At 42.5% G+C, this 25,028-nt stretch overlaps 1 non-coding gene across 1 annotated transcript; it reads left to right on the forward strand.

Moving 5' to 3' along the window:
• Positions 1-1,295: 1,295 nt before the first annotated feature.
• trnai-uau (transfer RNA isoleucine (anticodon UAU)) lies at positions 1,296-1,389 on the forward strand. Its single transcript has 2 exons — positions 1,296-1,333; positions 1,354-1,389. It is a non-coding gene; the product is annotated as a tRNA-Ile (tRNA).
• Positions 1,390-25,028: the final 23,639 nt, after the last annotated feature.

Below are 25,028 nucleotides of genomic sequence, written 5' to 3' on the forward strand. Positions count from 1 at the left end.
TCTAAATAAGAGCGCACCCCAAAATGCATGTACACCTCAACCCACATATTGGATGAATTAGGCACAGGATGGTTTCAAACACAAGATGGCTGCCTTGACATCAAAACGCCCCAAGCACCTCAAAATCCATGAGGAGACCGACAAATCCGCAGACATATCAAGATCACGCCAAATCCGCCTGAACCCCCAGATACACCCACAAAAACGTGGATATGGGGTGCTCACGTACTTGGGGATAACATGTTTGGGGTGTGTGCATGCGTGCATTGATTAATATAGTTGTGTAAAATGTAAATTGAAGAAAAGATTAAGATAATCACAAATGATGATTCAGTACCAGTTTTAAACATGTCCCATTACTTGGCAGCTTGAAATATTTCTTCACAACTTTCGTCTGACCTCAGGCAGCTTTGACATGCTCACAAAATTCTATTACATTAGCAAAAACACGCACACAATTCTCAGCAGGGATGTTCCTGTTCTCACTGTGTGTTGCCTTGGACCTCCCATTTCTGCGGATTTTCTTCAGTTTGTTCAACAGTATCATGGTCATTTCACCGTTGTCACCCGACCTTGTTCTCTCTTTCGTATCTGTGTGTGTGTGTGTGTGTGTGTGTGTGTGTGTGTGTGTGTGTGTGTGTGTGTGTGTGTGTGTGTGTGTGTGTGTGTGTGTGTGTGTGTGTGTTTCTGAGAAGAGACAATTTAAATGTTTTTCCACATATTCTGTTCTGGCTGGAACATTTCCCGCCATTATTCCGCACTCCAGCTGTCCTGCCGCTGACAGAGGGCGCCAGGGGAGTGTATGGTCCGCGTCATCATCATCATCATCATCATCATCAGCGTCCGGATTTACTTATTTCATCCAACGTGACGCGAAGGCAGCGGTTAAAAAAAAAAAGGCTCTAAGCAGGGTGAAAACCGGGCTTTAGTTTTCCCCTGCACTTCAGATTTCGGAATTAGTATCGGCATCATTTTGACTTCATGTTACAGTGTAAAATCCTCTTCTGTCTCTGGATGACATGCGCCCTCTCTTGACACTTTCACTAAATGCGACAATGAACTGGTAATATTGCAGGATCCCCTCAAACGCCTGAATTAGTTTCTGCTCTGTATTTTCTGTTCTTGCTTTTCTCTGCCCCTGTTCCTTTGATTTGCTTTTTAACTCGTATGGCAATACATTGTGGGCCGAACGGCCTTTCACGCGCTGTACATATTTAGGCTCTATGATCTATGATATCTGTAAATTTCTTCTAAATTTTCTTTCGATATGTAAAAACACTCGTTTGTAGCAGTGCGCTCTAGTGGCGGAATCGGTTAGCGCGCGGTACTTATATGACAGTACACGGCGGAGAAATGCCGGGGCTGTGAGTTCAAGCCTCACCTAGAGCACTTGTGATTTTTAATGCTTGCAACGCCCGGGTGACTTGACGACTCTCCAGCTGAGCACTTCCACTGAAATGTTACATTTGATTTTGTGCTTCTGAGACACCCCGCTTATTATTTGTGTTTAACTTCGAATCGATGCACCTTTGATTTCGATCTGAGAAAGCGAGTGTGAGTTTACAAGCGTTGCAGGAGATCCTCCCTTATACACTAAAAGGCATGTGCCCGCAGTGCTACAGACAATCTCCCTGTTTGGTTCTTTAGTTCAACACGCGTAGCCTCACTTCCCGTTGTTGAAGGTGTCTGAGCAGATGGTTCATTTGCTGAATCAAGGCATCACGCGTAACCCACATTCTTGTCTTCTTTGTTCAGTTAACCAAATAGCGAAGCAACGAATCCTACCCTTACTGAAGCCATGCTTATGAAACCCTCTAATTACACCTCACCTTGGTTCGTTGTGCTGTCGAATAAACTCAATATTTACTTGCTTCGGCGAATTGTTTTAGGCACACGCAGAAAAAGAAATATTAATCGTATCGGGATGCTGATCTCTCTGCCTCTGTCTGTCTGTCTGTCTGTCTGTCTGTCTGTCTGTCTCTCTCTCTCTCTCTCTCTCTCTCTCTCTCTCTCTCTCTCTCTCTCTCTCTCTCTCTCTCTCTCTCTCTCTCTCTCTCTCTCTCTCTCTCTCTCTCTCTCTCTCTCTCTCTCTCTCTCTCTCTCTCTCTCTCTCTCTCTCTCTCTCTCTCAACATGAATCTGCAACCTGCATTATTTCTGGACCGAATTATAAAATAATTCTCACATGTCCGAGAATAAATATTTATCTCGGAATACACTCCGCCCCTGACTGAACGCGCAGCCCGTGTAGAGTTACTCCGAAATAACTCCCGATCTTTCCCCGGTTACACTCTTAACTCTATCACCTTATTTATACCTTAAGGTCTGTCATTCTAATCAAACTGGCCACAATTATATTGTTTCACATTTCGGCAACATAATGACCAGTGATGCTTTGCTCCAGGATCCCCAAAGTGATGTGCAATGTTTGAAATGTATGCCACTGAACAACTATCAGTGAAAATGTATCCTGGGATATCAGTGGAGTCCAGGAGAAAAATAACAACTCGCCATTGGACGTCAACGAACAGATGGATGGTATATTGACAGTTGTAATTTCTCCTTCTCAGCAGTCACGAGTTTGCATGCAAAATTCCATGGCAACATTTGAGGTTTTGTGATTTTTCGGTCCGGATTTTGTGGCACTTTTCCACTGCCTCATGTACAGTGGCATTTAAATGTTCCAGCAGCCCTGGTCAACGATTGTATTACTGTGAATAGTTCAGTGAGTAGACGAGGAACTGAACTCCAAAAGTCATGAAGTTAAAGATAAAACATTATTTTCATCATTTTACGCATGATTAGTGCATACATTTTCTTTTGTACAATTTTAGAGTGAAGAAAAGGAAAAGAGCACCATGCAAGAGTTTGGGCACTCCAAAGATTTGAGCTCTCAGATAACTTTTACCAAGGTCTCAGACCTTAATTAGCTCGTTATAGCTATGGCTTCTTCATAATCGTCGTTAGGAAAGGCCAGGTGATGTAAATTTCAAAGCTTTCTAAATAATCTGCCTCCTCAAATCTTGTCCCAGTAATCAGCAGCCATGCACTTCTTTAATCAGCTGCTGAGCACTCTGAAAATTAATATAAATGATGCCAGCAAAGCAGGAGAAGGCTATGCTATAAGAAGATAGCAAAGCGTTTTCAGGTAGCTGTTTTCTCAGTTCGTATTGTAATTAAGAAATTATTTTGTAATTTAGTGTAATTTTGTATTTTTATCCTGACACTGCCACTGGAAATGAAACTACTTACACTACAGAGTATTGTAAACCTGACTCAGAATGTTTAAAGGAAATGTGCGTTGCAATCTCCTTTCACACTCACATTTCTGAGTGCTTCGGATGAATGCCAGGGGTGATGGCGGAGGTAGATGCCATAGGCGATATTAGATACCACGCGAATATGAGGCGAATAGAGGGATGTGGACCTTGTGAGGGCAGATGGGATTGATTTAGTAAAACATGAAATTACCAGGTCAATTGCTTCAGAACAACGCAGTGAGCGGAAAGGCCTGTTCACGTGTTGTTCTTGGTGTGTGTCCGCGATATCACAGCTGGAGTGCTGTGTGCATCTCTGATCGTCCGCCTCAGGAAGGATGCACGGGCTTTGTTACCGGCCCGGGAGTGCTCGAGTCAGATGGAGTCTGGGTAGTGATGGTGCACTGATCTCAAAACTCATGCAACACTGCCTCTCTCCTCAGCCACAGCATGCCCCACTGACACGATTCAATTGCAGGGTAATGTAAATGGTGACACAAGTTATTCATGAAAGAAAATGTTCGACTTTATTTCTTCCTTTTCTTAGATCCAAAAGCACATATAATTCCTCTCTGTGCAGCAAGTCCTGTAGCTTTTGAATCTGCTTTAAACACTTTGCCTGGTCGACAGCGTTGCTCTGCCTTTCCTGGGCTAATTTCTGAATCACAGTGATAGCCTCCTTTTAGTCATGGCGCCGTTTCCTTAAACCTTCCACATCACCCTTCGTTAGATCGGCTGGTTCCTCTGGCTTACATTGCCTTTAAGTGATTTCTCACACCACCACTGAAACTTATTCATATGCATCAGGTCCACAGCTCTCCACTATGTAACCATTTCTTAAAGCTTTCTACCTTCTTTTGGAGCACTTTGTGTCCTCTTTCTAACCTATTTCGCTCGGTTTCTACTTTATGCCGACATTCGTTTTTTGATCGTAATCTGTGCTGTTCTGAGATGGCGATTTGTCCTAACAACTATCAAATCCTCAGCTAAACAGCCGAATGCTACTGTTTTTTGTAACTGTTTAAACTTGCTGATCGACAGTTTCCTGTAGGCCGAACATACGCAGGACATCTCCGGCAGGACATCTCCATCTTTCAGAGGTAGGGTGAGTGAGCGACGAACTCCTCATATTCTGGCCACTTCTCCAAACGTATTTCTAAAGGTATCCACTCCAATTAAAGCAATCCAAGTACTTTGGATTGGCAGAATCCCCTGAATTATTCACCCTCTGTTAGCATCAGATCTCTCTATACCTCAGTCACGTGGTCCGATTCGCGTCACCAGCTGAACAAAGGGATTCATGTTCGAGACAAGCTAGGGATGACAATTCCATTACAAGTATCACCTCTTGTAATAATGATCTGTGAGGCACAGAGGATACACATTTACTGAGAAGTAACTGCTATTGGCCCAACTAAAAAGCATGTGGGTTTACAAACTGTGTAGCTGTGTGCACCCTACTGGAATTCCCGACCCTCCCTGAACAGTCAATGAAGAGAAAAATGATTACGCTGCCCACACGTCCATCATTGTCCCGATCTCCACGTGTCTGTGGGGCTCTCCTTTACCGCGAGGTTGATTTCTGGTTGCTGGAGAGTTATCGGCCAAGTGTATTTAGAGTGCCTAACTCTTATAGTGTTCCCTATCAATTTTTATCCATTCCATTGGCGTGAGGTCACCTGACCTACCTGGATCAACTTCCTACTGGTCATTTTGCAGGGCTAAAACCTGCATTGTCCCACCCGAGCCTTGTGTATTTTGTCTTCCATCTCTGACTGCTCTAAACCAATTAAATGACGCAACCCAGACAACGTCTAACGAGATTACGGATTGTTTCTTTGGTAGGTCTATGACTACGAGAATACTCATTTATCAGTTCATTACCTAAATTTCCTTGTGTCAACATTCAATTGTTCTGATTAGTTTGACCCAGAAACAGATTCATTTCACAGTCCACCCTCTTTACATAACAAACAGCTACTTGTCTGGGAATGGATACAGGTTACCAGCTCATTAGCTGAAGCTTCTTGTGTCGGCATTCAATTGATCTGATTAGTTTATCGTAGATCAAGAATCAGTTCAGAGTCCACAAGAAGGGGGGTGGCTGGGGGACAACTGGTTTGACTGCTTCCCCTGTCCTTGATTGGAAGGTAATTTCTGCTGGTCAATATTAACCCAACCTTATGTATCTCCACACTTTCTGGCATATTGCTATGATCTCAGATGAATAAGGTAGCAAGATATGAGTTAAGGGTATCCACTATGTCCTTCTCTTCAAAACATAACACTCTACTATTATTTCTAATGCGCTTAACTCCCTCCTTAACTTTTACTTTACTGGTCAATTATAAGGAAGAACATCTATTGCGGTCAATCTTAGCATTATCGGCAACATCATTCTCAAACTGCATTTTGGTATTGCGAATTTAACTCTTGACTACTGCTCTCACTTTTTCATATGCCGGACGGTTGATATTATTACTATTTTTTTCTCTATTCTTTTTATAGATGTCTTTTCTTCAATATTTTACCATATACTTATTCATCCATATGCTCTCCTATGGGTTTGCTAAATAAGACTGCAGAAAAAAAAATGATCTCAGGTTGTATGTTTTACGTACTTTGATAATAAATTTTACTTTGAAATTTCAACGTTAATCTATTGTTTTTCTTGTGCTTCTCAATACCTTGGGTTGGAAAGCTTCCTTCACAGCGTGTACAAACTTTATTACTCGCCCCTATTGTTTCGCAACTGACTCAACGTCAAGCAGTTCCTTTCAGTTTTTTTTCTGAAGTCCCAGCTGCATCTGCACACACATTGTCTTTATGAATGTTAATGGATTTTTATTGATATAATGCCCGACAAAACTTCTAAATTAACAATTGAATGATAACTTTCTCAGAAAGGCTCAACAACTTCCGTACTCAGAATCCTATCCTGATTGTTACACGGCAACGTGGAATTTTCCACAGTGTGGAGATGTCGCTGGTCTGGATGTATGAAGGAAAATATAAACGCTGTGATAAAGATCTCAATGATTGCCCATGGGAGAATGTGAGGCAAATAATTTAAACGAAGCCGCAGCAAAAGGATGCTTAATTGAGAAATGGGTAGAATTGCGGCAACAAGCTAAATTTCAGCGGAGCAGACTAGAAGAAGCAATCATGTTTCCAATGATGTGGTGATTCGCCTTGAAGAGAAGTGTCAATCTTGATGAGAGGACAACCAATTTGCGATGAACGTGAGTGCGAGGAGCGTGTAAATAATGCTTTTGATTCAATCCAAGAGTGCTTGCGAAAGCAAACAGTGAATGATAAGAAGCACTTTAGCTTGTAGCGAGTGGCAGGATTGAATGAAATGTATAATGATTTATAAGCAGTTTGAATGTAATGTCAAAATTATTATCCGAATAGACACTTAACTCTGGAGATCAAATCAAGGGTTTACAGCCGATGGAAATGTTGCTGGGAAAACATCTCCATTCACAGAAAAATAATAAACAGGGGCGGGTTTGAAACAGGAGGATGGTAATGGACGGAGTGATGCAGCTCATTATGGTACGACAATGCTAGGCAGCCTATTTCCAAACATCTCCTGCTAGCATACAAAGAAAGAACCCAGCACTGTTTCACTACTCTGACTCTCTTCCCCATTTGCGACCAGGGAGAAAGTCGCAATGGAAGGAAACAGGGGCAGGAATACGAAAGAAGAATGTAACATGCACTACATCCTTTGTACCTCAGCGTCTGAGAAATATTGATCAAGATATTGGGACATTACTACGCGCGGATAATCATCGTGAGCTGTTACAGGAAACCTGCCACCAAAGGGCAGTGTAATGACAAGGTACGGCAGAAGAAAAGAAATTGAACTGTGCTCCTATGCGAACATATCAAAAGACCTCAACACATACCAGTTTTATAAAGCCTCGGGATTACATTCTTGTTATTCCGAAAATACAAATATAGAGGACTAAGTGAAGAAATAAACAATCTGTTAAGTTACTTTTGGGCATTAGCAGAGAACACCGCTAGACGTGCTGACCAAATGTAACTATACAAGCGGCAAGCGTAAAAAAAAAACAGAAGAACTTAAGAAATAGGAACGGGGGTAGGCCATGTGGCCCATCGAACCTGCTCCGCCATTTAATAAGGTCAAGCCCAATCTGACCATGGATTCGTCTTCAAATACCTGTTTTTTCTCCTTACCCCCTAATTCATCTACTTCGCAAAAACCTATCCGACCGTGTCTTAAATATATTTCCTGGGGTAGCCTGCACAGATTCATTGGGCAGAGAATTCTGCAGAATCACTACTGTCTGGGAAAATATTTCCTCCTTACCTCCATCCAAAATTTGCCTTGCCGTTTCTTAAGGGTATGTCTCTTAGTTCAGGTTTCATCTTCCAGTGGAAATAACTTTCCTGCCTCTATCTTATCCATCCCTTTCATTGTTTTAAATACTTCTATATCGTGCAACTTCAGGCCACAGCTTCAAAAGAAAAGGAAGAAAAAGGGATAGAAATAGAGCTGAATCAGAAGATGGAAGCAAAGGAGTCTCGGTTAGGCGCCATCATCCTAAACTCTTCCCTCCGATTATAAGGGTGGTAACACACTAGAGGAACATACCATCACTCAATCATTGAGGTGGTAAAGGCCATAGTTCCGGACTTGGGGGGTGGATGGCATGTGGCAAAGGGGCCAGCACAGTGTACAAATTTGTTACTTTAACGGTAGTGATGGGATTATTAAACCTGATAATATACAAAAAAATGCTCATTTAATCTCAACCCTATCTTTGGTCAGTAAATTGGAAGGGAGAAAACGTTTAAGTCGTTGGAGATTTTGTGACGTCATGAAGTCATCTTTCAGAAATGTTGAAGAAGAATTTGCGGACGATTCGTAATTTTCAGCGCCCCTTTGCATTAGACTCGAAAGGATTTCTTAAATGTTGTACGATTCTAATTATAGATTATTTGTTCACTGTTCAACACTTAACAGTTCTGTGATAGTTGAAAGTGCGAATGCATTGAGAATGTAAAATGTTGCACTGGGACAGGAAATTCGTGAGTTCAGTAAAGAGAAACAGAGGTAATGCGTGCGTGAATGAACGGAAGGCAGTTGTGTGATTGTTAGCATTGTATTGAAAGGATGTTTGAATTATTCTTTTCATTCAAAATAGGATCTCACTGTTTGCAAATGTCTGCTTCATTGTTTGAAATTAATTTGCAAGAACATGTGAATTTATTTTTCCATAATTGTATGAAGACTTAGTGTATGGGGGTCGCATAAATATCTGGTTTCACTTTGTTCTTTAGAATATTTGATAAGGATTATCATTCTAGGAATTAACTGTTTATTCTGTAAACGCCAGTTACCAGAGACAGTTTTGAAAGGAAGAAACGTTGGAGCTTAGGTTTTTGTTCTGCCTTACCTGCGGATATCGATAGCGTTCTTGTGTTTGTGTGCTGTGGTATTGCTTACAGAGGGAGACACGGATTCCGCAGCCCCATGCGAAATCAAGCTTAAAGAGATCGAGATATCACTGTATCTATTCCGGGTATGACAAATCCGCTGTTCAAAGGTAAATTTACATGAGACCAATCCGTGTGTACATGAATTGGGAATTGAAATTCGCTTTCTGGGAGACTGGCTCATTTGGAAAATAACAAAGGATGCTACTGAATATTTTGAAATGCTGATCTTGAGTTGCAGAGTTCCACTGGAAAAAAAGTGTTTTGATATAATTGTAGTATCTGCCCTGTAATAAGTAAACGTGATTTTAGTTTAGATTGCTTGCAGTTTCAGTTCGAATTCAGTTGATTGCTTTCAAAATCAGCCCTAACTCAATAAATGATCCAACTCCTGCAGGATAGTCATAATGTCTGTCACTCAAAGCGCTATAACAGCATAGTCCAGATTTAGTTATAAAGTGTACTGAAAATGATACCTTCCTTGCGGAACATCACTAGCCCCTGTCATCCGGGCAGAATGCACTCCATCCACTACCTCATCGGCGATCCCTTGGTTAGCCAGTTCTGAATCTATGCAGCCATGCTTCACTAGATCCCAGGCCACCTGTTTTCTCCAAGTGTGCACCATAGGGAACCCAGTCTGATACCTTACAAAACTAATCCACCCCTCATCGACTCTGCTGTTTCATCTGCCTACTTTTCACTTCTTCATGGAATTTATTCTGGCTCATAAGGGACATGCTGACTATCCCTAATCAGAATGCGTTTCTCCAAAAATTCAGTCTCTGAGAAGCCTCTCCAATACCTTGCCCTCTCCTGACCGAAGACTCACGGGCCTGTAATTCTCAAGACTATTCTTATTACATTTCTTGAACACAGAAATACGATTTGCGATTTTCCAATCCTCCTGTGCCACATCTGTGGCCAGTGATGACAGAAATGTTATGTCCATAAGCGCAGCAACATCTTCACTCGTTTTCTCTAATTACATGGATTACATCCCTTCCAGCACCGGGGAATGGATAATTTTCCATGTTTTCCCAGTTTCGAAGTGTCTGCATGTTTCAGCACACCTGTTCTTTTTCGCTGTATCCACATTCATCAAGATCTCAATCACTGGTGAAGCACAGGATCATTAAGGACCTTCAGTGCCTTCTTGCACTCAGACCAATGCTTACTACTTTATCTCTTATCTCTCCCACACTCTCTGTCGTCATCCTCCTGTTTTTTTTTCACCTACATTAGCTCGTCTCTTCCATTCCTTCTCATTTTAATTCTTCTAAGTCCATTGTTAAAACCTTCCTGGCTGCATTTTGACTTTCCACAGCCCTCTCTGATCATCCCTTCCCAAACCTTAACTATATTTCCTTCCTCTTCTTGAAGAGGTGTTTTAAATCATCCGTTCTCCCGCTCAATGAAAGAAGCCAACGCTGAAGCCAAACAAGTGCTCCATTAACAATCTCCATATTTCTCCTGTGCATTTGAAAGAACAATTCGCTTCCCTAATTCAGCTCCCACGTTCCTACCCAATAGTATCAATTATGTACATTCCATATTGTCTGCTGGTATCCCAGTGTAAGGTATGTCGAATACCTGTGCTCTATCGTTCTGAAATGCTGACACGCGGAGTGATCAGTTATCTAACCCATTTCACGTTCTGGTATTAGCACAAGATGGAATGTTCACGAGTCCGCCTGCCCGCTCCTTGTGCCAGGTCTCCTTCCTGTACACTACTGAGAAATTCTGTCATATCTAAACCTTCTAAACAGAGGAATTGCCGATGCACATCAGTGAAGTTTAAGTTGCCTGTGACAACAGCCGTGTTAATATAAGCACCTGTGCAAAATATGTGTCCCGATCTGTCACCGACTCTGTGTGTTGTTCCCGTTTCGGTGATGCAAGCTCTGTACAGAATACTCTGAAACGACTGTTTCTTCACTTCCTACTTCTAAGTTCCACTCACAGTCTATTAACATGCAATCACCCCACGATGTTCGCCTTTTCCGCAATTGAGAGGCTGTCAAGACAGTCCCTTTACTCTTTTTAAGAGACTATGAGCATTTTGAAACATCTGAACCCCTAAGAGTCCGGAAGTCAATCATCCCCTTGTTATAGTATTGATTTTATTTCTTACATCCGTCACATACATGAGGAATAAAAATCTCCGTCTAAATGAGCAATGTGCAATCCTAGTAAGTTATAATAATTTGAACAGTCAATGAAAAAGAGAAATACACTCAAATCAGCGTGAGTTAATCAGTCTGATGGCCTGGGGGGTGACGCTGTCCCGGAGGCGGGTGGTCCTGGCATTTATGCTGTGGTACCGTTTCCAGATGATTGTCAAGTCTCTGTGATAATTTGGAATATATTTATTACAGGATGACCAGGCAAAAAAATCGTTCTGAATTTTTGGCATATTTTCCAAATCTAATGATTTATTCCGACTGTTACATTCTAAAACTCCGCTGAATTGCAAATTGAGTGGTCGTTATCTGCACAGATGGCCATTTAAAGTAAACACACACTTTATTCCATCCTTCAGCTCTTGCCTGAATTTCCTCTGTGTTAGTGTGTAGATACAAGTATTGGTGCACACACAGAGAGTTCCGAACATGTAACCAAATTGCTGTAGTATATATACCGGGGAACTCAAATATCTGTCTAGGTAATAGTAATTTTCCGTTTGCCATTTCAGGGCACGAACTGTAGAGGGCATCCAAAGTAATATGAAATTAGCTGAAATTGCAAACAACAAAATCATAGATTTTCTGCGGTTTTCTATCTCAGTATCTTTCTGTTTATCGCTGCTGTTCCGAAGTCCTCTGCGGACTCTATTTGCCGCAATTATATGTCTTACTGTTAACCCATTGAAGACAAGAATTATGCCGATTGGTAGCAAAGGTGTAACAATGCTATCCAACATTTCGTATCCTCTCCACACGGGTAAAGTAGCGTACTCATGTGTGAGGGAGCAACGCCACGGCACGTTGTCAATAATGACGTAAGGTTCAACAACAAAGTAATACGGGACACATCTCCCGCAGCTCACTATAACCACCGTCACCATAACCACAGTTGCTGTTCTCTCGGTGCAGTATCGTTTCCCGAGCTTTCGACAACATATTGCGATGAAACGATCGAAGGTAAAACTGACCGTAAACCAAACAGAACAGTCCCTCGTCACAACAAATAATACACCTGTCACTGCGCATACAGGAGTGATTAGTAGGAATCTACAATAAATGTAGATATTGTTGGTCTGTTCCAGTAAAGCGAAAACTATAACCACCATCAGATCCGCTGTTGCCATTCCAACCAGGTAACGGGTGATGCATTTGGAGAGTCCGCATTTTCCCCGAGATAGGATCACAATCGCCGTTAAGTTAACTACAAGAAATTCAGAAAGAGAACAAATCAGCACAAAATTATCGTTAGCTGCAATGTCTGAATGCCCACCATTTTTCCAATGCTACGCAGTCTCGGATTTTTTTTTGTAAGTGAAAAGCAGAAATTCAATTTGTGCAGACTCTGTCCGTGCACTCCGGCTGGACAATAGTGGACTGAATTAGCAATGGGTTGGTGACTTTCCGACAGGTTACAGCCGGGCATCTGATATTCAAGGCACGTACCCGCGAAGGTCGATCGCTCCAGAAACAACACCATTTCCATTGTTTGAGGTGAAATAGCTGAAGGGATTACTTGTGGTGAAATCATGAGATTTAATGCATAAGTTACAATCTAACGTTTTATGAAGAACAGACCTGAGAGTCGACTTTCGACTGGCCGGTCAGTTGAAAAAGCTTCTGATCTGGAAAAACGACTAGGGTCAGTTCAGAAAGTCAACCAAGGTGACACTGTAGAACTATGGCAATATCGACACCAACATACTTGATAAAAGAAATAGAAAGCATCACGTAGAAACAATATGGAAACTGAGTTACAAAACTATCAGATGCTTAGATCCTCAATTCTAGAAACACATTTCAGACGAAGGTAGCATCAGTGCTCAGTAAGTGTCCAAACAGCGCAATTGAAGAAAAGCAAGACGACGAGGGCACCATACATAAAGTGACCGGCTCAAGTATTTTACCAGGGACACCAATTGCTACAATTGCAGGAAACAAAACGCCCACGATGTAGTAAATCGCTGGATATTCCATAATTCCGTCAGAAGCTGCGTTCAGTTGCAGGGAACGATCCAAATGCTCATATGGACTGGTGAAAGGTTTTGCAGAGTAATAACTAATTCAGAGTAATTCCACTGAGGCTTTTAGTGTGGTAATGATATCTGTCCCATGAGAGACAGCCAGCTGTACAAACAGTTACATTGAAATGTTTTCTCACTCTGTAACCTTGCCATGAATTCGTATCCTCAAGGGATGTTACACGTTATTAACTTTTAAACAAAGGATAATGCGAACATTGCCAATGTACTCTCCAAGACATCTGACGTTAGCTGCCAAAATGGGCCAATTTCTGATCAGTGTTGTTTCTAACGTAGACAATCATCCTGAGCAATGAACCCGGACAATCAACTTCAAACAGATTTATTTTGACACATTCAAGGGAACTCATTCACTGCTGATATTGAGGGCGGGTATTCAGATCGGCAGGTGAAATAGGGTAGAATTTATCGAGGGGAGAAATAGAATCTTTTTTTTCTGTCCTGTAACAGTAACAGCTGATGACATGTGTAACAATAAAACAAGTTGTACGAATGACCTTCTGAGCATATAAAAGAAATAGTAATATTACAGGGACCTTTGATAATAAAAAAAGAAATAGATTTTCCCCATGGAGGGTTCATACAATAGATACTATAGCGAGGGTGCGTGGATACTACAGAGGGAGTACAGAGGAGATATACAAGGGTATTGCCTGGAATGGAGGTCGTACCTTAGGAGAACAGGGTTTTTTCTCATTGTAGTGACAGAGGATGAGAGGTGATATGGCAGAATTGTATAATATGAAGATAGTCATTAATCGCGTGGATAGAGAGAGGTATTCTTCCCACCACCCCCACCCCGGGGCCGAAATGTCTAATAGAAGAGGTAATAGTTTTAATGTGCTTGGAAATTGGTACAAAGGACATACCAGGGGTATTTTTTCCACAGACAGTGGTGTGTTCGTGGAATGCAGTGCCGGCGGCGGCGGTGCAAACAGATACAACAGGATATTTTAAGAGTCTTTTAGACAGGTACATGGAGCTTAGAAAAATTGAGGGCTATGCGCTCGGGAAAGTCCAGAAAGTTACATATTTGGCACAACGTTGTTGATGGAAGGGCCGGTAATATGCTGTCGATTTCTTTGTCATATGGTCTATGCTTTGGGTGAAGGATATGTTCTATCTTGTGAATCTACAACTAGAGCTCATAGACTTCGGGAGAAAGTTGAAATATGCAAGCAGTGTATGTAGCAGAAGTTATTCACTCAGAGAGTCGAGCGAGTGTGGAAGGAACTGCAAGCGTAACTGGTAGATGCGGATTCAATTGTAGCATTTCAGTGAAGGTTGTGTAGGTACGTGGATGAAAGAGGGACGGAGGATGCAGATATATGGGGCGGGGCGGAGGATCACAGAGAGTTGACCTAGATGAACGGAAGAGCATGTTTCTCTGTAGTAATAATCTGTGACTTCATGATTATCTCTGTCCCATTACCCCATTCAGTGTCTTCTCATTTTCGTCACTAATCTAAGTCTGTGCAGAACAGTGGGTGTGTCCAAGCTCACTTCTCAAGCTCATTTCCTTCTGTTTTTGCTGTACTAACTACTCTGTGCCTATGGTGGAACTCGTACCGATGAACGGCCCTCGGCTTATTGGATAAACACAGTCTCACCATTCTGCTCAAGCTGTAAAGCTTGTACTCCCACGTCTTATCTATCGTGGAACTGGTATCGATGTGCGATCTGCGGATCTGGTATCACTGGAGGATGACTGGACTGTATCCATCGTGGAGATGGTGTCGCTGCACGACGTGCGAAACTGTTATCATCACCCACCGTGGACTGACTCACCACTCTGCACCCATTGTGGAACTAGTACTGATGCGTGACCCTCGGTTTCTCTGGGAATATCTCAAATATCTTCCCCTCTCACACTTTGAATACGATTTATGAGGCTGACTATGCTAGCCTCGCCGTGTGATTCACCTTTTTTCTTGTAATTTATTTTCCATCAGTAACTCGGAAACAGTTGTCATTTGTTGCGACAGCAATTCATTTCAATTCCTACTCCGCCATTTTATTGTCCACTGCGCCATGAATCAATACAACCTGTGCATTGATCAATACATCAACAGTCGTACTGGTTCTGTTGATTACTGCGATATGTGTGTTATTACCAAGACAACATTTATTGTCTGTCTCCAATTGCTCCTCCGATGGCAATAATTAACTTCCACAAGATTGCAGTCTTTCAATTCGCGAACGGGAAGAGGGAGGGAAGAACAGTGACGGACGGAGATGCATTTCTCGGCAAAGCAGGTTTCTGACTCTCACGGGGACTCTGAGGTGGTGATGTTTCCCGGCAACTGTGGTCAATGCTCAGACGCTGGAGGTGTTGGCTGGACGAGCACTGAACAGGGTACACACTGCAGAATGAAATGTGATGAAGCGGGGTCCTTTACCGGATGGCATCAACATTCGCATTGGCTTGCTGAAGAATTAAGTGTGGAATATTCCATCATACTCTTCTTCCGTGTCATCTGTGGACAAAAAAGTAGGACATTTTAAGAGGCGAGTTACAAAAGCAAGTCTGCAACGTGAATCTATGCATCAAGGTAGTTCGAAACTCGTTTTGCCAATCTACTTGGGATTCACTGATCTCCATTCTTATAGACCGGACGCTGATCCATCTGGATAGGAATTCTGGGGAATGTTTACATTTTCATTCGCTAATGCAAAAACCATCGATTTTGGAGGGTGAATGCGAAGAGATAGTGTTCCACAATGCGATACCGGAATCTATATTGAGTCTCACCGATGTGGAATGAGGGAGGACGTGTACATGCAGGAAGGACACTTGTAACGCTTGCAGTGATAGGTGCCAGAATGGAGATTAGTAGGGAGGAATAGTGAACAAGGGAGTGACGTAATACCTGCAGAAACCTCAGAAGGGGCTGGGGCCGTGTAGGGAATTGTATCGTCCTAAGATTCCGGTTGAAGACGGATGAAGTTACAGAGGAGGAATGCTGGAAGGATGTGGAAACCATGGTAACGGTGTGGAGGAGATTTACAAATATTTGCCTGGATTAGGGAACATGCCTTATGAGAATAGGATAATTGAACTCGGCCTTTTTTACTTGGAGCGACGGAGGATGAGAGGTGATCTTATAGAGGTATATAATGATGAGAGGCATTGATCCTTTGGATAGTCAGAGGCTTTTTCCCCGGGCTGAGATGGCTAGCACGCGTGGAGACAGTTATAATGTGCTTGGAAGTAGGAGGAGAGGAGATATCAGGGGTAAATTCTTAACGCAGAGAGTGGTGAGTGCATGGAATGGGCTGTCGGCCACGGTAGTGGAGTTGAATACGATAGGGTATTCTATGAGACTCCTGGACAGGTACACGGAGCTCAGAAAAACAGATAATAGGTAACTCTAGGTATTTTTTCAGGGAAGGACATGTTCGGCACAGCTTTGTGGAGCGAAGGGCCTGTATTGTGCTGTAGGTTTTCGATGTTTCTATGTTTCTGTGACGCTGGAAGAAATTAAGGTAAATTCTCCAGAAGGTGAAACATAGATATCGAGAAATACTCACCCGTTTCTGGCTGATAATGTCGCTCTGTCAATCACAGGTCAGGCAAATATTTTGCAAAAGCAATGAAAAACCCTGCAAAATAATGAAGATAACTGTCTGAAGTAAATGAGAATGCAGGAGACTGCACCAAACTTCAGGCGTGTTCGGATGGTTTTTCTGGATCTTCAGTGAGCGGTACCTAAGCACACAGGCCTACGTGCTAGATAGTGTTGTTGCGCCAACTCTGCAACGAATTTCCAGATGCTGTCTCTCCGGTGAATAAAATTACTGTCATTGTCGTCCTGAGAATGTGGAGTTTGGAATGGTCAAATAAATATCGTATACATGTATTACGCTAAATATCATCGACTATAACCAGCATTGAATTACTAACGGCTCAGTGAAACGTGGGTCTTCCACCTTCAGGGAAACATATACATTTACTTCATTTTACCCGCTTTCAAACTCCCTGCCGTTAACAGAGAGCCATTGTGCTCTGCCAAAGATCAGATTTGATGCTTACTTAGTGCACGTTGTACATGCTATGAAAGAGACCAATTATTAATATTTCTCTAATTAGCAGCTTAAGTTTCATGCCAAATTAACATCTACAATACCCGTCATTTTAAAATGTTGTAAACAGTGTCTTCTTTGCACCTCTGGTGGCGGGCTTGTTGTACTCTACGCAGCTGCAGCTCATCCACTTTAATTCTCTCCTGACACCCAGCTCTTACCGGTGGCTCCAGGTAACTGTTTGCCTCCGACAGTGGCAACCCCGGTACAGCACGACGACATACAGGCTACACCAGGTGAGGGTAGCCGCCAGACTTGAACCCCCGTGAGTTAGTGATTTGCTACCCAAGCATGTGAATCCAGTTACCGGACTCGGCGGATGAGATCAGCTATAAGATCCAACACCCAGGAAGGCGGTGCAGCAACGCTTCATGGAGAGCCAAGTCAGAACAAGAAACATAAGGTGTCATGGCTACCGCTGCAGCCGAGGAAGTCTCCATAGAAATCGCCACTATGGCTCTTGCAGAGAAAGTTTCTTTTTTTCAGTTTATTGCCAATGTGCGCATATAAGTAGATCGATATCTGCATAAATAGATATATAAGCAGATAGATACGTTGAGAAGGATTACATTTACGAGACCGATAATTTTATTCCCTTTCTGGGCTATGAGGAGACCATTGGGATTATTTTCCCTCCTTTCGAGCGACCAATTACTGTAAAGAACAGGACTATCACAGACCATAGGGATATCAGATACCATGTGATGTTATCAACGTTTGTTCTGACACACCACCGACAACATGGATAATGTCTCTGCCTGCCCAGTTCCACAAATGCCGCAATGTAATTATCTCATCACATTCGGTCCCACGAACTCTCACATAAAGAATGTCACTGCTTATTCAGAACCATCTTCAAATATACTGGTAAATTCATTGCTTGCCCAACGTCATGATGGACACAACGAAAACAAAATTCTTGACCGTAAAACCGTATCAATGTCCCCTTTATATATAAAAAAAATGCTCTTCAGCACAATACCACTAACAGTGGTAATGCCTTGCAATCAATGCTCACACTGTAACTGAATATCAGAACATATTGTTACATACCCCGTAGGTATCTTGTGACTATCTTATGACCATGATATAATAGAGTATCTGGTGAGAATGATGCATTTGAATCAGTTTTAGAAGGCTTGTGAAAGAAAGCAGTGAGTGATAAGAAGCAGGCTCGTTTGTAGCGACATGGAAGCATTGAGTAAAATCTCTACTGATTATGAATATATTTGAATGCCAAAGTCATTATCAGAAAAAAAAAACGTAATACTGGCGATCAAACTAAGTGGCTAAAGCAGATAGAAAAGTTGCTGGTGCAGCATCTCTATTGAGATGGATACAGGGAAGGGATTTGAAATAGGACGTTTGTGCTGGACGTAGTGACGCAGCTCCGCATGGTTATGACGATAGGCAGCCCAGTTCAAGACATCTGCTGCCAGCATTTAACCAAATAATCGAGTGCTATTGCCATTACTCTCACCGTTTTCCCCATTGGCGACCAGAATGAAATTTGCAATGGAAGGAAATAGGGGCAGGAATCTGAAAGACCAATTTAACATGCACTACATAGTTTGTGCCTCAACACCTGAGAGATGTTGATCATGATATTGATGACTGGCCTTGGATAACCATAGTGAACTGTTAAATTCAACTGATCAAGGGAGAGCAGAGCACTGCCTAGGTGCTGCAGAGCAAAAAAAATTCATTGGACCGTGTTTGTATGTGAACATATCAAAATGCCATAACACATAGCAGCTTTATAAACTCTCAGAATCACATCCATAAAATTTGATCTCTGCTGAAAATACAAGGACAGAAGAAGAAGGGCAGAATCGAAGAATCTAGGAAGTTACGTTTGGGTATTTGCAGAGCATTGTCATGGTCCAGTCCATGAAAACCACGTTCCGGTACACTGTCGTTCCGTGGACTCCAGACTCCGGGTTTTCCGCCTGTCCCTAGTTTCATTTGGGCTTAATCATAGGCACCTGATTCTAGTCTTCGGGGTCAGAAATATAAGTGGCTCTGGGTTCGAGTGTAGGTGTTGGTTCGTCTTGTCAGTATCCTGTCCTCGCCTCTGTGGGGTTCGTCTTGTCAGTATCCTGTCCTTGCCTCTGTGGGGTAAGTCAGGCCATCTTTGCCGTTACCCTGCCGTTGAATCTGTTCCTCCCTGACCTTGCTTCCGTTGAGATAGACAGGCCGTCTTTACCGTTACCCTGAAACTGGACTGTGCCCTTCCCTTCCCCTTCTTTCAGCAAACCACGCCTGAAGCCTTGCCTGCCAACTTGTCTGCGCCCTCACCTGTATCGCCACTAAGTTTAGCTGCTGGAGTGAGACCGGATCCTTGCCATGCCAAAAGAAGGAACTATCTATCGTTGAGCTTGGAACTGTCTCTTTGTGTCCCCGTGTGTAGTATCCGTGTATGAATTCCGGCCCTTTGTCCTGTCCCCAAGGAGGGCGCCGTGACTCTGTGTAAGCCCCGGACCTTCGTCCTGTTCCCAAGGAGGGGTCCCGGCTCTGTGCTCAATTTTACCGTGCTCGAGTCCAAGGCCGTTTGCCGCTAGTCGAATGGACTGTGGTTGTTTGTCGTTCCGTGTCTAAGCCCAGTCCGTTTCCAAGGATCGGAGGAGCTTCCAGTCCGTGTCCAAGGCAAGATGTCTTTAGACGTGCTAACCAAATGTAACCAGATGAGCGGCAATCTTAAAAGCAGAAGAAATTCAGAAATAGAAGCAGTGGTAGGATATTTAGTCCATCAAGCCCGCTCCGCCATTTAAAGAGATTATGGCCAATATGATCATGGAGTCATCTCCACCGACCTGTCTTTTTGTCCATAACACTTAATTCCCCTACTATGTAAAAATATATCCAAACTTCTCTTGAATATATTTACTCGGGTAGCCTGCACTGCTTCATTGATCAAAGAATTCCGCAGATTCACGACTCTCTGGGAAAAGTAGTTCCTCCTCATCTCCCTCCAAAATCTACATCGCCGAACTGTGAGGCTATGTCCTCAAGATCTAGTGTCACCCACCAGTGGAAACAACTTTCCTTCTTCTATCTTACCTATCTCTTTCATCGTTTTATATGTTCCTATGGTGTCTAACTCCAGGCCAGAGTCTTCAAAAGAACCCGGAAAATGAAGAAAAAGAGATATTAAAGATAGAAACAGTGCTGTTTCCGAAGATGCAAGCAAAGCAGGCTCCGTTAGGCTCCATCATCCTAAGCTTCTTCCTCCAATTATAAGGGAGGCGTCACACTAAATGTATATGCCTTCCCTCCACTACTCAGGCGGTAAAGACCTTAGATTCGAATTGAAGGTCCGTGTGGCAAAGGTCCAAGTACAATGTCCACATCTGATTGTCACGGTCCGGTCCCTTGACTCCTCATTTTCCTTAAATTCCTTTTTTCCTATATTCTACCTGGCACGTTGATTAAGGCACCTGATTCTCATCCGAACCGGCAGCATAAAAACTCCGGCTTCCATCTGCTCAGGGCTGGACCGTTACTTCCGCCAGTGCGGCGATGAATGTTCCAGGCCGCCGAGAATGGTGGATTCTAAGTTGCTTCTGTGACTGGAGTTGCTTCGGGAATTCTGTCTCTTCATGTCCAGTTAAGTGATTGCCGGCCATTTGCCGCTATTCCGAGTCAAGATACGAATTGTCCGTCGCTGTTTCGTTTTGTCGTCTTCGTTTCCGGCTGAGTATTGCCGGTCGTTTGCCTCTACACCGAGTCACGAATTGTGTTTTCTATATTCTGAGTTCCGTTTCCGCGCTGGCTGCCTGTATTAATTCTCACCCGTGTTAATAGGAGTAGGGCATTCCGCCCTCTGTTCTTACCCGGCCACGCTCATCCCCTGGTCCATATCCTTACTCTGCCTAAAAACTCCCGAGTCTTGCTGTCGTGCCCCGGGTTGGATCCCCGATTCAGCTTCGATCACTCCTTGGCTCCCCTCGACCTATTCCCCCGCCTTCCTTGCAACTATTAGTAAACACACTTTTGTTAATACTACCTACGTGTCTGTGTCCTGCACTTGGGTTCGTTTCCAACGTCCTTGTAACAGAACAGTCCAGACAAACACAGACACAGCGACACAAACACTGTCTTACAAACTCTCGCTAACCAGAATCCCGCCCAGGGAGCAACTAGTAGGTTTGAAGAGAGTGATTCAGAGCTCCGAGGTATCAACTGATAAAATTCTGCAAATGCAACGACAATGAGAAGAATCCAATGTCTCGTTACGAACTGAATTATAATTTTGAGGTAGGATTAAGGGACTGTTGTCATTAACAATGTAGGTGGTGATATTACGTGGTGTATTACAACATGCAACTTTGATATTGTTAATTAATAAATTCGATATTGATATTGACAACTTTGTTAATAAACACACTTCTGTTAATACTACCTACGTGCCAGTGTCCCGCACTTTGGTTCGCTTCCAACATCCCTGTGAAACTGTTACTTCAACTGTCATAATAGTGATTATTAAACATGATACTATACATCAAATCGTTCATTTAGTCACAATCCCATCTTTGGTAAGTGATTGGAGGTGAGAGCATGTTTAAATCGTTGTAGATTTGGTAACGTGGTGACGAAATGATTTCAATATGTTGAATATTAACTTGCGTACAATACATAACTACCAGCGTCCCTTTGCTCTCAAATCGAAAGTATTCCTTAAATGTGGTATGATTCCCATTACGGATTATTTGTTAACTGTTCAACACTTAAAATTATGTCAAGCTCTGCGAGAGTTTAAAGTGTGAACGCATTGAGAATGTATAATATTGCACAAGGACTGAACATTTATGAGTTTAGTTCAAAGAGAAACAGTGGTAATGCGTGCCTAAATCAACGGAAGACTAGTCGTATGATTGTTAGGATTGTACTGGAAAGATATTTGAATCAAATCTTTCACAATTGGATCTTACTGTCTGCAAATGTCTGCTTCATTTGTTGAAATAAATTTGTAGCAACATGTGAATATCAAAGACTGCTTACTTTTTTTCCGAAATTGTATCAAGTCTTCGTATATGGGGCCGCAATCACTCATACCTGGATTAGAATATTTTGTAAGGATGTTCACTCTAGTAATTCTCTCTTATCAAACAGGGTTACTTTATACAGCCATTCGTTCCCCGCTTCAAAGAAACAAGCCTATACTGAACCCCCTCGAGTGGTCCCTTAACAATCTCCATATTTCTCTTGTGGATTTGAAGGAACACATCAATTCCCAAATTCGGATCCGGTTCCTACGGAATAGTATCAATAAAATACATTCCATACCTTCTGTTCCTATCCCAGTGTAAGGTATTAGAAAACGTCGAATAGCTGTGTTCTATCGTTCTGAAATGCTGACCCGCAGAGACACCTGTTACCTGATCCCTTCGATTTTCCAGTACTAGAAAGGATAGTTCGCAGACAATTTGCCCGCTTATTATGCCAGGAGTTCTTCCCGGACATAACCGAGAAATCCTGTCACATCTAAACCTTCTAAACAGAGGACGTACCAATGAATATTAGTGCAGTTTAAGTTATCACTGGCAAAAGTCGTGTTAATATGGCACCTGTCCAAACTCTATCTCCCGATCTGTCACTGTTTCTGTGTGTTTTTTTTTTCCTTTTGGTGATCGGAGCTCCATTGAGAAAATTTTCAAACGAGTGTTTGTTCCCGTCCTAATCCATAGTTCTACTCACAGTCTAGTAACACACAGTCCCACCACAGTGCCCCCCCTTTCCCACAGCTGTGATACTATCACACTCTTACTGTGTTTCAAAGAGACTACTTTTACACTGTTTCACCCAGCTATGACCATTTTGAAAAATCGGAACCCCGAAAATCCGGAATTGATTCCTTCCTCTGTGGTTGAATTGACTGTTTTTCTTACATCCTTCACATGCATGAGGAGGAAAATTATCTGCGTTACGTTTCCGCAACAGGGTGCAATTTGCAAACTTTGTAATTTATAATAAAAAGAGCAATCAATGTAACATAGAAATACACTCAGATCAGCATGAGTTAATCAGTGTGATGGCCTGGTGGATGAAGTTGTCCCAGAGGCTGCTGGTCCTGGCTTTTATGCTGCGGTACCGTTTCCCGGATGATTGTCAAGTCTGTGTGGTAGTTTGGAATTTATTCTTTACAGGATGACCCGGGACAGGATTACTTAAACTCGTGATATATTTGCCAAAATTACTCATTTTTTTAAAACTGTTTTATTCAAAAACTCTGCTGAATTGAAATTGGACGAACGTTATCTACACAGTTTTCTGTTTTCAAATTAGGCTCCCAAGTTCCTACCTAGTAGAATCAACTAAATACGTTCGATACAATCAGCTCCTAACCCAGTGTAAGGTGATAGAAAATGACCAATAGTTGACCAAGGAAGAGACCTGTCACCTAATACGTTTCATTTTCTGGTACGAAATTCCGGATGGACAGTCCTCCATTTCGCCTGCCCTCTTATTGACCCAGCACACCTTCCGAGACGCAACTGAGAAATTCCGTCATTTCTAAACTATTTTACCTATCTCAGTGGCAATGAATATCAGGGAGATTAAGTTTCCTATGACAACAGCCGTCTTAATATGGCACTGTTCAAAAACCATCTCCCGAACAGATCCTCGCCTCTCCATGTATTTATGTATTTATTTTGACTGGATGAGAGGGGGTGTGGTCTCTACAGAATACTCTCAAACGGGTGATTTTTTCCCCCTTTCTGCTCCTGAGATCAATTTAAGTTTATCAGTAGACAATCTCTCCACAGTTTCTTCCCTTTCTACGGATGTAGAATCATACTCTCCCTGTGTTTCATTGGCACACCCTTTGCACTCTTTTTCCCTACTCTGTGCATTTTGAAATATCTGAACCTAGGGATGTCCAGAAGCCATTGCCACTCTTGTGATTGCCAATTCTCTTTGATAGTTTGGATCTGCATTTTCTGGATGACCAGGCAAATGATTGTTTGAATTTATGTCCAACCTACTGATATTTAAAACTGTTTTATTGGAACATTCCTCCGAATTGCAATTTTTTGTCGTTATCTACACAGACGGCCGTTTAATGTGAACACATATTTCAGTCCATTCTTCAGCTCTTCTCTGAACTTCCTCTGAGTCAGTGTATAGATACAGGTATTGGTGCACATACTTAGAATTTGCAGCATTAGCCCAAATTGTTGTAGTATATATACCGGGGAACTCAGATATTTGTCCTGATAAAAATAATTTACCAGTTGCCATTTCAGGGAATGAGCTACATAGGGTATCCAAAATAAGATGAAATTAGCTGATATAGCAAACAACAGAAACATCGATTTTCTGCGGTTTTCCACCTCGGCATCTTTCTGATTATCACTGCTGTTCCGAAGCCCTCTGCGGACTCTATTTGCCGCAATGATATGTCTTACCGTTAACCCATTGAACACTAAAATTAAGCCGATTGGTAGAAACGGTGTTAAAATGCTATCCAGTAATTCGTATCCTCTCCACTCGGGTGAAGTAGCATATTCATGTGTGAAGGCGCAACGCCACGGCATGTTGTCAATGATGACGTAAGGTTCAATGGCAAAGTAAATCGGAACACATCTCCCGCAGCTCACTACAAACACGGTCAGCGTAACCACAGTTGCTGTTCTCTCTGTGCAGTATCGTTCCCCGAGCTTTCGGCAACATATTGCGATGAAACGATCGAAGGTAAAGCTCACAGTAAACCAAACAGAAAGGTCCCTCGTTACAACTTTAAATATAAGTGTCACTGTGCATACAGGAGTGATGAGCAGGGATCTGGAATAAATGAAGATATTGTTGGTCTGTTCCACTAAAGCAACAATGATAACCACCATCAGATCCGCTGTTGCCATTCCAACCAGGTAACGGGTGATGCATTTGGAGAGTCCGCATTTTCCCCGAGATAGGATGACAATCGCCGTTAAATTTACTACAAGAAATTTGGAGAGAGGGAAAACAAGACAAGAACCCAGAATTATCGTT

Source organism: Hemitrygon akajei, unplaced genomic scaffold (genome assembly GCF_048418815.1).
Source record: "Hemitrygon akajei unplaced genomic scaffold, sHemAka1.3 Scf000068, whole genome shotgun sequence".
Lineage (NCBI taxonomy): Eukaryota > Metazoa > Chordata > Chondrichthyes > Myliobatiformes > Dasyatidae > Hemitrygon > Hemitrygon akajei.